The sequence below is a fragment of the Aedes aegypti genome, chromosome 3 (genome assembly GCF_002204515.2).
Source record: "Aedes aegypti strain LVP_AGWG chromosome 3, AaegL5.0 Primary Assembly, whole genome shotgun sequence".
Taxonomy (NCBI): domain Eukaryota; kingdom Metazoa; phylum Arthropoda; class Insecta; order Diptera; family Culicidae; genus Aedes; species Aedes aegypti.
The window spans coordinates 126,026,157-126,041,658 of NC_035109.1; the positions used below are offsets into that span (position 1 = coordinate 126,026,157).

At 36.0% G+C, this 15,502-nt stretch overlaps 1 protein-coding gene across 4 annotated transcripts in view; it reads left to right on the plus strand.

Moving 5' to 3' along the window:
• The window catches only part of LOC5576272 (tubulin alpha-8 chain), a 41,887-nt gene extending 34,509 nt beyond the window's left edge, over positions 1–7,378 (plus strand). The window contains exons 4-6 of one of the 4 annotated variants that reach the window (XM_021851852.1): positions 5,029–5,080; positions 5,193–5,400; positions 7,131–7,378. The gene's annotated coding sequence lies outside the window, so the exon portion shown is untranslated. The remainder of the gene's footprint in view (positions 1–5,028; positions 5,081–5,192; positions 5,401–7,130) is intronic. The other 3 variants (XM_021851850.1, XM_021851853.1, XM_021851854.1) reach the window with 3 other exon arrangements.
• Positions 7,379–15,502: the final 8,124 nt, after the last annotated feature.

The window sequence follows — 15,502 nt, forward strand, 5'->3', positions numbered from 1 at the left end:
TTCATCTTCACCCTAATTCTGGATTTTTTTTTTGATTTTTCGATACATACAGGGTGTCCGTAAATTATCCGTACAAACTTTGAAGACCTGTAACACAAAAATGAACGGTGCTTTGATCAACTTTATATTTTTCTCGATATCGTAGTGAAAAGCAAATTGTAAAAGTTTTATTAAGATTCAAACAAGTTCCAATTCTCTGGATTTTTTTTGAATATTCGTATGGAAAACGAGTTTGGAAACTTCACGCCCATTTTCTCAATGCCTACTTTTTACAGATGGGACTGACTTGCTATTCACGGCAGAATAGTTGATGTAACGTCATTTTAAATTTTGTGTGTGTTAACATTTATATTATATTATCTTCTATAATTTGTTTACACTGACTGAACAATCATAAAGCAGCTGAGCAAACGTCCAAAGTACTGCGCAGTTCAATAATCTCTCTACTGCCAAATGGTTAAGGCAACAATCAAAGACGCATTTACCATGATTGTAATGAAGCGGTGCGCTGTGGAAGAATTATTTACACAAAAAGATTGTTTGAAAGCCTACCACCGTTAAGGCAAGGAGCTTTTCAAAAAAGAATTAGGCAGCATACCATCGGTAAGAAATTCAGATTCAAAAGCAAACATGAAAAAATCTTCTTTAGTCTATCATCATGAGCAGTGCAGATTTCATTTGATTTGATCGCTTAATTGAATGCTCGTTACGCAACATTATCATATGGAGCCATTTTTGATGATCATAATTATTTAAGGTTCGTAGAAGTTAACTATGTTATAACAAGACATGATTTCAATAAATCTAACAGATAGATTTCTGTTTCGGGGGCCTTCCTTAGCCGAGTGGTTAGAGTCCGCGGGTACAAAGCAAAGCCATGCTGAAGGTGTCACATCATATAGAAAGATATATATAATCATATATAGGTGTATACATCATTGAGATCTGTTTTTCCTGTTGATGTCATCCAATTAAATAAATAAAACAAAGACTTGTAACTTTTTTCACATCAATCAGTTTATAAAAGTTCATTGAAAGTTTTTGTTTGTCAATAGAAAGTTTTTTTATATTCAGATTTATTTTACTGGAAATACGATAGAAACATTTTCTAACTACAGTCAACTCTCCACATCTCGAAGTTCTACACCTCGATAGCTCTCGCTACGGTCTCTTCATTCTGCATACAGTTTTACTCTCCATATCTCGATATACTCCTTATCTCGATTCCCTATTTCGATGCGATTGCCATTCCCGATGTTCTCTCCATATGTCGATATTCTCATTATCAAAGGTTACTAGACTAGAATTTAGGGATTCAAAACAATTTGCAAAGAAGAAATGATGTCTGTTTGTTTTAAAATTTCCTGGTAACGGAGTGATTTTCAATCAAGTATTCATTAAAAATTTAATCTATGTCTTGATCTCCTCCTATATCGGGACCATCGACCATTGATATCGACATGTGGAGAGTCGACTTTAACTGTTTTTAAACCAAAATTTAATGCGATGACTCATCAATTTGTTTATTTCTACCCAGCAAACAATATTGCTGAATAACTGTTGAACAAATCATTCTGAAACTAATTCCACTGGACTACACTTTTATTCAGCTTCTAATGTTACTTGGGTATCCAAACATCTTATGCAAACGAACTGAGGTCGAAAAAAAAAACATGTCATCGCTTTTAGCTTTGATTTAAGGTAAAAAGAGGTTATATAGTTAAATGTTTTCTAGTTTTTCATGTAGAATAAATTTTGAGTGTTATCTAAAATTCATTTCTTGCTACATATCCACTAGACATCTAAAGGCAAATTATTGTAAAAAATATTTATAGTTGCTTTGCATTTAAAACAGACTAACAGGTTAAAAAATGAGTTTTTAATAGCTTTTTAGGTTATAAAATAAGTCTTAACAAGAAGCTTTATTTCTACACCAACGCGTTAAAAAGAGTTCTACAATGAATGCATTTTCGAAGAAAATTCATGTAATTACCATGAATTTTGATTTACAGGTAAACAGTTTAAAAAATGGTTTTAAGTGGTTTTAGGTAAAATAAATTTTGAGTGTTTCCCAATGTTTATATTTCTGCTAAAATATTTTTTCTAGACTTCTTGAATAAAATTTATGTCGAATAAATTGAATGTTATCCCATCAAGTATGAATTAACTAGCAAATAATTAAAAAAAAAAACAAAGAGCGTTTCTTCTACTTTTAAGCTTAATAAGTTTTGAGTGTAAACTGAACTTTTTCTTTTACACCAAACATGTTAACTGAACTTATATAAGCAAATGAATGCCAAAAAATATATGCAATCGCTTTGAATTAGGATGTAGGTTAATAAATTCAAAACTTCGGTGTCTTATTTTTTGGCAAAAAATGTTTTGAGTGTTTTCTCTTTCTGCTCAATTATAATCACTGTTCTTGTACATTCAAATATATTACTAAGAACTACATGTAATTGCTTTACAACTCGATTTATAGTAGAATAGTTAACGAAAATAAGTTTTTTCAATGTTTAATTTTGATAAAATAAATTTTGAGTGTTTTCTAAATTTATTATTTTCCCAAAGATGGTCACTGAATTTCTACAAGCAAGTTCATGCCGAAAAAATATGCCATTGCTATACTGCCCATAACTGCATATCAGTCACATTCGACATTTTTGACAATTTCGAGTTAATACCGAGGTGAGTCATCAAACGATGTATACTCTCGATCAACTTATTAAAATATGTGATTTTGTTCTAGAAAATTCGAAAAAAATATCAAATTGTTTCGTCACATTGGTAATTATAATCGCATAACAGTCACATTGAGACTATGCATGAGCCTCGTAATGTAGTTGCAAAGAAATTTCTATCAGAATTATTTTCTGAGTATCCACCCAATATACGACATGAGCTGTACAAATTTTCGGCCTCAAGTAAGCACTTTTAAGTTTCTGGTAATTTTTTGAAATTTTAGTTTCTTCCCATACTGCCATAAAATGCACACTTGGTGTTCCATTTACTCAATGCCTACTTTTGTCGAATGTTACAAATATACAGTTATGGGCAGTATAAATATATTGATTTTAAGACAAAATGGTTAAAAATGTAGGGTTTCTCGTAAAAAATGTGTAATCCAAAATAACTTTGTCTGCTCAAATATGTTCAATGCAATTGGACAAGCAAATTTATACCGAAAAAGTTAGATATCATCGCTATTACTTTAGATTTATATGCAAACAGATCGAAAAGCTAAAGTGTCTCGTAGTTCTCAGAGTTAAACAAATTTTGAGTGTAATTAATAATTTATATTTCAACTCAAAAATGTTTATTGGACTACTCTTGTCAAATTGATTTAAATGAAATCATATTTCATCGCTTTGAAGAGTATTTATTATTATTTTTTTTAGTAATATAAATTTGGAGTGTAGCCAAAAAACTAAATTTCTTCTAAAATGATTTCACTGCACTACTTCAAAAAAATTCATGTCGAAAAAACTGTATGTCAACTGTATTTGAATCTCTTTTTATTGTTGAATGTATTTTCCAAAGTGCTAGGAAACGTCTATTGCTGAATATCTTTGGGTAGACGTATTTATTGAGAACCTTTTAAAATGGACGTTGATCTTGCATGATTCTTGGTTCCATTGCTGAAAGAATTTTTGAAATCGCTTGAAAGTTGGATTTCCGACGTTTTCAGGGTGTTGGATGTGCAGATGTAAGGTACATTTGATCATGCTGTGGCGCCACCTGATGAGTAAATTGCAAAATATAATTACCACTGAGTGGAAGGTATCAGGTCTATGAACAAGTTCTCCAAACATAACATCATTATATTCTGAGTAATTTTCAAGTTATTCGCGCAAATCACTGTCCTCAAAATAGGACGCTGGGCGTTAACGGGTTAATGAAGCAAGATATAGTGATTCTTCATGCTACAGCACAAAAATATGTTGGGAAAAGAGAATCAGTTTGCTGCAATACGCTTCCAATCGCAAAACGCAACATACTGTTAGCCATCTATACTTTGGTAGCGCAACTAGTCAGATGATGAGAGATTTGATTTTTCACGCATCCATTATATGCCACTGTGGGGAAAAATGTTTTATTTTCCTGATATAAGACGGTTAACAGTGAAACAGTTAGGCGGAAAAGGTAGGAATATCCAATCTCTAAGTTCTACATACGTTTGTTTTTTGTATTATTGCACTACTTTGATAAAAATTGAGATCCGGCTGGTAGGAGCACTAGTTTCAGGTTGGAAAACCAGGATATGTGAGGTTAGTTTCATTGGAACTTTCGCCTGAACGATTTTTGCGCTTGAATAAAACACGCTTCGGGACATTCTCCGCTGCCCCTAAAAATACCATTGGGTAGATAAATGAATTCTCAATTCAATTTCATACATAAGTGAAGTAAGCGATCAAAATAAATATTTTGTTCCGAATGTTTTGAAATCATGAATGAGTTTGACATTGCTCTCGTCAACCATCATCATGGTGACAGCAGCACACCCCACCGGACGAATTGTCGTATTGGGAGCGAATAACACAAAGAAAGCAATGATGAAGAGAATTCGATGAATGTAGATAACCTCTTGTGAAAAAAAAAACAGCACAGCACTATTTTTATGGTAAGTATGGTAAGAAAAATATGGGAGATGTTCTTTTCAAACTTTTATGAATTTTGATCCGCCCTATTGACCACCTTTCATGTATTTGAATTGGTCGTTGGAAAGATGGTCGATGGATATCGATGAAAGTGTGACGTCGATTTATCTGTGCTGAAATGTTTCTCAGTGAGGTAGAAATTCACTTGAACAGTAGTATGAATGATTCATACAGCTAATCGTCTATATTACGATCTGCATCTTGAACGATGCGAGCTCCACCTCGATGCCACTGGACTGAGCAGCATAGTAGTATTTCGTAGAGCTTCCTCTAGTTGCCGTTAGGTCACATCTTCTCTCACACTTACCTAATATGACTCTCTCACATTAAATTTTATTCGAACACTGGTTTCTGCTGGCTCTCTTTCTAGGCAATCGCTCTGGCCGAAGGCTTGACCTATGTGGATGGCGATACTATTCTGGGTAAGCTTCGTCTTTGTCGCTTTGATCATCCAGCAGCGACCATCGTCAGCAACATTGTATCTTGGGTACCACCTGTGCAATAATAATCTATCGCAATCCATATTCCTTCTAGATTATTTAGCACCAACTTCGGGACCCTACGAGCACCGGTATGGGCTTTACCTGTTCGAGCAGATTGGAGGCAACAGCTTTCCTCCGATGCCCCTCACTCGGGAAGAGTTCGATTTGGTCGACTGGATCAATTTGATTTACCCCGAGGGTGCACTTTGCGGTCCGGTCGGTTCGATTGGATTTAACTTGTAGTTTATCGAAGGTGTGAGGTAAAGAGATGTTATACAGTATTGGACAATCATTTGAAACTTTTCTTTACAAAATGATTACCGTAAAACGGGGTAACTTTGATAATGCGGGTAACTTTGATAGTGCGAGACCCACAACATATTAAACGGAATAACGAAGTTTCTTTTAATCAGTTGAGCAAAACAAATGCAAAAGTAAAGAGTATTAGTATGACACTTCATGTCAAAGCTATTTTCATTGGAATCAAGTGCATTTGAGGCATTTTATACGAATATTAAAAATTGACAGAATTTTAGCATTTTCGAAACGCTTACAAACAATCTGTTCTACGATCACTATTTGATGTAATTTTGAATAGTTGGCCACTTATCTTTGACAGCCAAGTTATCATAGAACTTGAATACGGTCTCAAATCTCTTAGCGAATTGCATTTTCACAAACTGGGATCATTTTTGTAATCTAAGTCAGAAATTTCCATATAACGTTAAACGCCTAGAGGTATGCAATGCCCTACAAATGTTCGTTATTCATTCAATTTTGTTCGATTCATACTCCATTATCAAAGTTACCCCAAAACAGGAAACCGACTTTCGTTTATATGAAAAATTATATATCCATTCAAAATAAATCTTTTAGAAATCAATCGAGTGCAATCGATAGCTAGGATGCCAGTACTTGTTATAAAAATATAAATAATAATTCTTTGAAACAGCATGCATAAATATTGAAGTTTTCTTCGAAAAAAAACTATCAAAGTTACCCCGTTTTACGGTACCGTTTTGTCTCAAATTCCGAACAGACTCATATTCCGAACACTCGACTTTTGTATGGCGATTTGGTTGAAATGTTTCGCTGAAATATGTCATCAAATTACTAAGAAATAGCAGTCAATTGCAATTCAGTTTTAACGTCTTCCAATCTTCTTTATACTTCGGGAGTAGTGATGATTCTCTAGTTCGAGACCAGTAGAACCAGCTCAGATAAATTTATTTGCGAAATTATTCATTTGAATGCGATTTATTCGTGCTGTTCGGAATTTGAATCAAGGTGTTCGGAATATGAGACAGAATAAACAGAGTGTTCGGCATTTGAATCAAAATGTTGTTCCATACTTTTACGTAAAAACAATACTAAACGAGTTCAAATTACCATTTTTTTTGGCACCTCCAACAGTTAACAGTTAGACTTTGCGGAGAAATTTAAATTTTTACAGATGTCTGCTTATTTATGCCCATTAGATGCGTTTGAAATCACTGTTGGCCTTAAGTGTTCTGAATATGAATCAAAACGGTACCTTTGATTGGAGCTCAGATATTTATGAACCGATTTGAATGAAATTAACACAGACATAACTCAACATATATTTCTTAATATTTTTTCTGATAACGAGTTTAAAAATAAAAACAATGTAATAAAAGTGAAATTATTAACGAAACATAAACGATTCACCTAACAATATAGAACTTCTACTCAAAATCTATTTAAATCTAGACTAAATCAATTATGAAAATTTATCCTGAAATTCACTTTAGTCATACCGTTATTGCTTTTGAACTTTTGGATTGGAAAAAGCACTCAAAAATATATATTGAAATTCAGGCAACCAAGGGAAATAGAACAGTGAAAAATATATGTTGAAATTCAAGTTATTTCTAAGGTGCTATGGAAATTTTATTCATATCGGTCCATATATAAAACCTCCAAAGTTGACTTTTTATATGGAAAGTTGCAAATGCATTGTCCAATCTAGTGTCCAATACTGTATGTAGCTTTCATCGGATGGTTGACGCACATCGAAGGATAGAAGGAACAACCGGAATTTCTGGGTGCAATTTATTGTCAACGCCGAATGGAAATGTAACGACAGATAAGAACCGGGATCCGGCGTAGTAAGTACAGCCAACGGCAGCAGCATATCTCGGGAGTGCGGAAATTTATATAGACATCACGTGAATAACTTAGAAGCGGTCAATAAATGTCGTTGAGAACCAGGAAAAACTGTGTAACGATTGGAAGACAATCCAACTTTCCGGACTAGCGGTTGCCAATCTTATTGTATTCGCGGTTCATTTGGAACAATCTTACTGTTGGTAAGATTATCATTTGTTTCTTCATTGTATTAAGAGCGCTATTTTATCGATGTCTGTTTGTCCAATTTGGGACAGTTATGCTAATGTAAAGAATAGATAATGAAAACGTTTTGAAGTAAATTCATTGTGAACCCCGGATTTAAGAGTCGGTCTGACTACCATTCATGTTTCAGTATCTTCCATTACTTCTCAGCTGTTCAAAATATCAGCAAGGGCATGTCCGCGCCTTCCTTAGCCGAGTGATTAGAGTCCGCGGCTGCAAAGCAAAGCCATGCTGAAGGTGTATGGGTACGATTCCTGGTCGGTCCAGGATCTCTGCGTAATGAAATTTTCCTTGACTTCCCTGGGCAAAGGATATCATCGTACCTGCCACACGATATACGAATGCTTAAATGGCAACTTTGGCAAAGAAAGCTCTCAGTTAATAACTGTGGAAGTGCTCATAAGAACACTAAGCTGAGAAGCAGGCTCTGTCCCAGTGAGGACGTTAATGCCAAGAAGAAGAAGAAGAAAAATATCCGCGGATATCTACGTAGTGTCCAGCTGATGTGGTGTTGATTGTTGTCGTCATCGCATTTCCCTCCTGAAATGGATCCTGGTGTCATTAAATATGTGCAATGAGAAATGTCGCATGAAACGAGCAGAGATAAGATTTCAGACTCTTACTTTGGACCTTTCGGATTGGCGGGAATACGATTAAAGACAGATGAAAACTTGTCGTCGGCGTGAACATGCTCAGCTCCGGTGAAGTTGAATCTTAAACGATTACCTGAATGGGACTCCGAGTGAGTTCCTGATCGGACGTTGAGAGAGAGAAGGGTACTGATAGAGCTTCATAGTATATGTAATTGATGACCATCTCGTTTTCTATAGCTTATTTTTCGCGTTCAGTATCATATGGGCGTATTTGCAGTGATCGATTTCTGCTCGTCGATTTTCTCTTTTGCTTGATACTTTGGCGAGCGACTGTTTTCGACTGCTTTTTTAGTAGGGTCCTAAAGCCCTGTTCCAATTTTATTACCAAATGCTTAAGCTAAGGCCAGAAACACATGTTTACTCATTTTTTAAGTGCTTTTCGTTGGTTTAAGCCCGTGACCTTCTCAAAATGTCAGATAGAAATAACGGGGGTTTTTAAAAAGTGAAACTCCAGTGAAAATTTTTCAGCGAAGTAAACGTCAACATGATCAAAAGTGTCAAGGTTCAAGTTTGTATGAATTTTCAAATTAAAGTATGCCCAAGTAACACCAAGCATTGTAACATTGCACGTATTCTTCTGCATATCAACTATACTGATGCGACATTGCTTTTATTAGACAAATTACAAGAGCTGTCAAGCAAAAGAGCATTAGCGCTTGGTTGCTTTATAAACATTATTGCATTAGTTCGACTATATCATGGCCTTTTCCACTTTCAAACTACCGTCTAGGTCTAAGGGGTGAGATTGGGTCAAAACGGAAAAATATGATTTATGAAATATTTCATCTACTAACATCGCTACTAAGATTTATAACTCATATGTTAGGGAACATGTTATCACACATAATCAATCACAATATGCATTTTTGGAAACAGTAGTTTTTGTTTAACATATCAATGAACTTGTATGTTGAAACTAGAGAAAATTTACAATATTGAATATCTCCTGAGCAATGTATCAATGTAAAAAGCGGGGTGAGATTGGGTCATGCAAAAACGATTGGGAATGAAATCAAAAATCTACTTTTTTGTCATTTTACGGTGCCGCGTGTACCCTTTCATCAATAACATGTGTTTATTTTGTCTAAATACAGTATCACTGAAACATCAAACAAGTCTACTTGAGGATGCCGTGCATTGAATAACAATCCAATGCATTTTGACAACTTCCTAAAACAGCAACTATTTTTCATGCGCAGCAACGTCGTACAATTTTATAAAAATTCATATTCAAATTTAATTATTTTTTAGTGTTTTCATATTATAGAAATATCTCACAAAAGTACAAATGAATTGGATTGCTAAAATACCGGGGTTATGACGTCAACAACTGTATGAAATGTTTTGATCGTGGAATGTTGCACCAAATTTAACTATATGCGAAGGTTCAAAATAATCTCTGTTTTAGTGCACCTTTGGGAAACTGAATAGGCTCTATGGCGATGGAGATAAGACATTGAAGACAATTTGAAGGAGAAAAAAAAGTAAATTTATGTTAACTTGACGATAAATGCTGGGTTTACATATTTTTTCTCATAGCTCTCCAATTTTTTGGTATAATTGTATAATTGTAAGTGGGTTTATCATACTTGTGAAACATCTTTGATGTCTTTTTGTATTTTTTGCATCGTATTTCATCAATATTGTTCAACTGTGAATGGTTTTGCAATCATATTCTCAAGAGCAAGGTATTTCAGGTACAGTGACCCAATGTCACCCCCTCATTTTTCATGCATGTATAGTGCCGTAGTGAATTAATATTTTTCTCTATTGTTTTTGGACAGTTGTTAATGTACCATCAAAGTACATATACACCAAATTAGATGTTTATTGTAGTTAAATTGCGATAGTTATTCAATAAAAATTTTGTACATATCCTTTTCTGACCCATTCTCACCCCCTACGACGGTACTTTAATGGTAGGCTTACGGCAATGCAGCTGCTTCATATAAGTAATGATATAATGCTCCACGGTTACATGGGTGAACACGATAGAGCCGTTATTATAGTGGGAAAGTTCGCCAAAGTAGTAGCAAGGACACGCTCTCTATTGTTATTTAATAGAAAGTATGAAAGTGCTCAACGTCCTTCGCATTGAAAACAGTTATGATAATTGATTGAATTACGTGCAGTAATCTAAAAAGAATATCGACAAAGAAAAATCGATTATTGCAGATACGCCTTTATTACAAGGGGAAATCGGCAATCAGACTGCTGAGAAGGTAACTCATAGAACGTGCGCACCACCAGCGACCTACTGAAACCAACCTATGCACTGTAAGTGGTGTAAGACCTTTTTCTTCTTGGAACCACCTTCCCAGACAACCAGAAATTGCATAAGAGTTCACGCTATAACTCGTTTATTCATACAAACTACATAAAAATTGCATGACACGGTAGGGGAACTGGGGGTAATATGCCCATAGGGGGTAAAACGCGCCACCATCGATTTGGCCGAACGATGTGTTTTAGAATGCTTTTTTTCACCCTAGATCATAGAAAATGGATAGAAATGCTTTTCCTAATATGTTTTTAGGTGGTTTTCTCAACCAAATTGATAAAATCGTATAAAAACGTTTTTCGCTGTTTTCGTTGCAATTTCGTGCGATTTTCAATGTCATTTTTTAGGTCGATAAACAACCAAATTTCTGAAACTATTGTCGACAGCCAACTTGTGCACTGTCATAGTTTGTATTACGTGCAAAACATATGTTAAATTTGCCCTCGAAAAGCTTATTGAAGACCCTAAACTTTAATCAACTCTGGGGGCAAAACGCCCACCCCTGTTTCATAACACCAAAACAGCCGTTTGAATTCAAATTCTACCAAACGTAATGGCACGTTGAAGTTACGCAAAAATTGGAACCTTACAAATGTACATTTTTCGCATCAGCATGTATACTATTATTGAACAATAACATCTGAACAAACGCCCGTATGTATGCAACTCACATACAAGCATGATTGTGTGCGTTCGTTTACAGCATGGCTAACGCCGAACTCAAGCGGGGCGTTTTACCCCGCAAAACAATACATATGCAGTTAAGCAAGCATTTTTTTTAAAATTGATTTATAAACCCCAGAAAAGTTAAAATGGATAGCTGTTTTAACTATTTGGTAGAAATCATGTTTGTCTATCCGACCATAACTAAAAAAGAGCATAAAATAATGTTTTTCACATCTAAAATCGCTGTTCTCCTTAACGTGGGCAAACTACCCCCAGTCCCCCTAGATAAAATCGTCAGATTGATGAGCTTCCTTGCATAAAACGCTTCTTCTATGAGTTCATTTTTACATTTTGTTTCGTCCCGTCCGGCGTTAGCTGAGCTGTAAATGTACGCACACAATCATGCTTTTTTATAGGTTGCATACATCCAGGCGTTTGTTCAGATGTTTTTGTTCAATAATAGTATACATATTGATGCGAAAAATATACATTTGTAAGGTTCCAATTTGTGCGTAACTTCAACGTGGCATTACGTTTGGTAGAAATTGAATTCAAACGGATGTTTTGGTGTTATGAAAAAGGGGTGGGCGTTTTGCCCCCAGAGTTGATTAAAGTTTAGGTCCTTCGATAAGCTTTTTTAGGACAAATCTTCTATATATATAAATAAAAATAGAATGGTGTTTGTGTGTCACGAAATGGCTCACGAATGGGGCAACGGATTCGGATGATTCTTTCTACATTTTGTTCTTCAAGGGTTCCGACGTGTTTGTGTGTATAAAAGTTCCAAGATGTTCACCGGAAAATTCAGAAAAACGAGAGTGAACGGAACTGACATTTTGTATGGGACGATTCATAGCGGTTTTCAATAGCCTACTTAATGGCAAGACGAAGTATGCCGGGACCACTAGTTTAACATATTTTTTGCATGTAATACAAACTATGACAGTGCACAAGTTAGCTCTCGGCCAAGGATGAAAATCTAGTGATCATGATAAAACAAATGATGCATCGTGGTTGTTCTTTATCATGCGATCATAGCAACAACGATAAACCCTCAGTCGTCAAGCCATCATAAAAAACTTCGCTCCGCGAAAAATGAATCGCTCGGCATGTGTGCTAACGATCAATTGTTCGCAAACCGAATTCATAAATTTTGGAAGATTTTCACGCTTTCACTCTTCGATATGACTTCTAGCATACCATTTTTGTTCCTAAAGTCAATCGTGCATGGAATGTGAGAAAGTTTATCCGTGAATTTTAAATTGATTCGCATTAATCGCAACTTGTTACAATATCCGACAAACCTTTTGTCCTACGACAAACAGTTTATCGGATGCTCGATATATCTATGATAAGCGCGCGTGGTGAGGTGTTGAAATCATGTTGCTGCAAGAGCGATGGCCCTTTTGGACCGTTCAAATACCGTGTTGTTTGTCGTTAGAGCTGATTTTATTCCATCCTTGCTCTCGGCGATAGTTTCAAAAATTTGGTTATTTTTCGACCTGAAAAATTACTTTAAAAATCGCACAAAATTGCAACGAAAACAGCGAAAAACGTTTTTATACGTTTATAACGATTTTCTTGAGAAAAAACATAAAAATATATTAATAGAAGCATTTTTACCAATTCTCTATGATCTAGGGTGAAAAAAGCATTCTAAAACACATCGTTCGTCCAAATCGAGGGTGGCGCGTTTTGCCCCCTATGGGCATATTACCCCCAGTTCCCCTACACTGGTGCTTCGTTTATTTAACGTTAATTAATTCTTCTTAAGTCCGTGCTTAAGGAGTTTCTGTAAGCGATTTGTCGTTGACATTTCAGTTAATTTTGATGCTCCAAATATGTGCATGAAAATAAACTGAAATTTACAACACATTTTTAACTGTGTAGGGTTTTACAAAATGTGCACGCTTGTCCACAGTAAGGGAGGAGGGGTCCAAAATCGGGATTTTTATATTCACGAGGTATGTGGACGTGTTCAGCCTTATGGAAGCCTTTCGTATTCTAGCCTTCTGTTGGAATCCCGTCACCCAAATATAAATATAGTAGGTACATCCTTGCATCTTTATCGTTTGGTGCGATGCACCACTTCTGGTTTGTTGTTTACATAAGACCTCTCCATACTAGGCATTTTTCGTAGCTCCGCAGTCATCGTCGTCGCCATCGTCACACTTGATCGCTATGAACCCACAACGGCAGCAATACGAGTGCGCTGCCGTGATTTCATTCATAAATTCGTTGTTGCTCGAGACGCGTGTCTCTAGTTTAGCCTGCCGGTCGTCGCCTACCTACTCACGTTGAGTCTCTTTCGTGTGCCATGTTTCACCACGCTCAGGTCTACTGACTACTATAGAGTAATTCGGGGAACGTGTTCGCTCGGGAGAAAAGGTCGCAATGGGAGGGTTCGCAGCACACGAGGAAGACCCTCTGGCAACAATGTATGGATTTGCAACCTTATTAGGTTAGTTGTCCACAGATCTAAACACAAATAATTTGTACCGTAAGGACGCCATTCACCGCTCATTTAACAGCATTTCAACATGTTAAATTCTGTCAAAAATCCGTCGTTTGATATTTTCATAATTTTTTGCGCTAGACGCTAAGTAAACCATTTGTTTTTGTAGGAAAAAAGTTGGAATGTGGAAAATGTATAATGGTACCGAATGACATGCATGCCAATGATACAGGTTTAGGGTGCCATTCACCGACCATCCTAAGTATGAGGCCCTATACACAGCACTAGTTGGAATCAATTTACTTCCATTAGCTAGTTGTCATCTTTGTACTGTAGTACGACATCATATTTAACATTAGCAGCTAAGAAGCATTTTTTGATTTGCCATAGTAAAATCATTGTTGAACTTATATTTATTACCTTAAACAGCCTAAAACCATTTTTTAGAAAAAATGTATAAGATAATGTCCATAACTGGTACACCTACCCTAGTTGCAAACACTTATAACATTTTGAAAAATAAAATGCAAAAGTACCTGTGGAACAGTTCATAGAACACTAAGCAAAAAAAAGCTTGAACTTAATGTCAAGAAAATTTTCTTGATATTCCGTGGCAAGTAAAAAAGAGGTACAATTTTCATCACTTTTGAATTTAAATGCTTTAAGGTGAAGATTAATCGAAGCCAAACTTTAAAATTTTCAAGAGCACAAATCTGGAGAACCGAACACCCGTATGTTCTGAAAACTTAATTGTTTGGTCACCACCTGGGAGGGAGGCACCGATACTACACACGAAATTGGATACAATTGTTTTTCAAATTGCAAGATAAGTCCAGTTTGCCAACGACAATCAAGGCAGGCTTAGTGAAAATCACTAGTTTTCATTTGTTGTGTACCTTCGATCTTACTGGACAAACATTGAAAAAGGGCCTCAGTTTTCTATGCGTTTAATTTTCAGTTTTAATGAAAACAGTAAAAAGAGCCACATTTCAATACGTTACATTCAATTAGACAAAAACGGTGCTCTCGTGACGTTACTTTTGAATGTGCATGAATTGATTTTAATTCGATATTTGCTACTTTTGATAAAATGCAAAAATATGCTTAGGTTAATTACGCGCTTTTATCATGTTTGTCTATTGCTTAAGATCCGGGCTCACAGTGACAGTTCGTGACAGCAAAATCTCGGCTCACTGTGACGTAGAGAAATTTTGTATTGTTTTTTCCCTCCCAGGTCACCACCAGCTAGTGATCAATCGATTAAGTTTTCAGCTCAAACGGTTGCTTGGTTATCCAAATTTGTGCTCTTGAAAATTTGAAGTTTGGCTTCGTTTCATCTTCACCTTAAGTTCAAAAGATAACTTCTGCAAAAGGTTTGGTGCGAACCTATGCCCCACATTACTTTACAGTCTGTTGGGGTCGTGTGGGCGGAGACGTGTTGCTGTGGCTGATTACTTTCCGAAGTCAGACCGTTTCTCTAAAGACCAGAGGCCAAATTGAGCCAACAGACGACAACCATAGGCTTGCAGAGCGATCGCGTAGAAAAAACAACTTGCGGCTAGGTTCAACCCGAAACAGGTCCCGAGCAGCAGCAGCAGCAGCAACAACAAAAACAACGTTGGTGAAGCAGTAGAGTACCACTCTCCAAGCAGGTCCAATCAGCGCCGGCTCCACAGCCGTTATGATGTCATTTCAGTTCCACTGGTTATGAATGAAAATGTATGCAAAGCTTAAAATCCACTTAGTCATGGGATTCGATGTTCTAATTTTTATGTTTTTGGTATCTAAGCTATAAATAGCTGTTTCATTCATAAACCTTATTGACGTATTTGAATGTTACCAACATTTGTATGGACATAATTGCCGACAATCACTCGTTGAATTTCATCTCATCACAGATCAATTTGGGCCCCTTAATAATAGGCATAATGCAA